Here is a 1,230-nt window from a genome sequence, read left to right on the forward strand (position 1 = left end):
GTCCTAGTGGATGCTGGGGACTCCGTCAGGACCATGGGGAATAGCGGGCTCCGCAGGAGACAGGGCACATCTAAAAAAGCTTTTAGGTCACATGGTGTGTACTGGCTCCTCCCCCTATGACCCTCCTCCAAGCCTCAGTTAGGTTTTTGTGCCCGTCCGAGAGGGTGCAATCTAGGTGGCTCTCTTAAAGAGCTGTTTAGAAAAGTTTTTTTTTAGGTTTCTAATCAGTGATTCCTGCTGGCGACAGGATCACTGCAACGAGGGACTTAGGGGAGAGACTTGCAACTCACCTGCGTGCAGGAGGATTGAAGTCTTAGGCTACTGGACACTGAGCTCCAGAGGGAGTCGGAACACAGGTCAGCCTGGGGTTCGTCCCGGAGCCGCGCCGCCGATCCCCCTTACAGACGCTGAAGAACGGCAGAACGGAGGTCCGGAAACAGGCGGCAGAAGACTCCTCAGTCTTCATGAAGGTAGCGCACAGCACTGCAGCTGTGCGCCATTGTTGCTACACGGCTCACTGATCTCGGTCACGGAGGGTGCAGGGCGCTGCTGGGGGCGCCCTGGGCAGCAATATAGATTACCTTAGAGGCAAATAAATACATCACATATAGCCATTAAGGCTATATGTATGTATTTAACCCAGGCCAGTTTTCCTAATAACCGGGAGAAAAGCCCGCCGTGAAAGGGGCGGAGCTTATTCTCCTCAGCACTCAGCGCCATTTTCCTGACCAGCTCCGCTGGTGAGGAAGGCTCCCACTCTCCCCTGCACTACAGAAACAGGGTTAAAGAGAAGGGGGGCATAAATTGGCGATATAATTATATATTAAGAGCCCATATATAGAAACAACACCTTCTAGGGTTGTTATATACATTATGGCGCTTTTGGTGTGTGCTGGCAAACTCTCCCTCTGTCTCCCCAAAGGGCTAGTGGGTCCTGTCCTCTATCAGAGCATTCCCTGTATGTGTGTGCTGTAGGTCGGTACGTGTGTGTCGACATGTATGAGGAAAATGTTGGTGAGGAGACGGAGAAAATTGCCTGTAATGGTGATGTCACTCTCTAGGGAGTCGACACCAGAATGGATGGCTTACTTATGGAATTACGTGATAATGTCAACACGCTGCAAGCCGGTTGACGACATGAGACAGCCGGCGGACAAATTAGTATCGGTCCAGGCGTCTCAGACACCGTCAGGGGCTTGTAAAAACGCCCATTTACCTCAGTCGGTCGAC

Source organism: Pseudophryne corroboree, chromosome 12, assembly GCF_028390025.1.
Source record: "Pseudophryne corroboree isolate aPseCor3 chromosome 12, aPseCor3.hap2, whole genome shotgun sequence".
NCBI classification, from domain to species: domain Eukaryota; kingdom Metazoa; phylum Chordata; class Amphibia; order Anura; family Myobatrachidae; genus Pseudophryne; species Pseudophryne corroboree.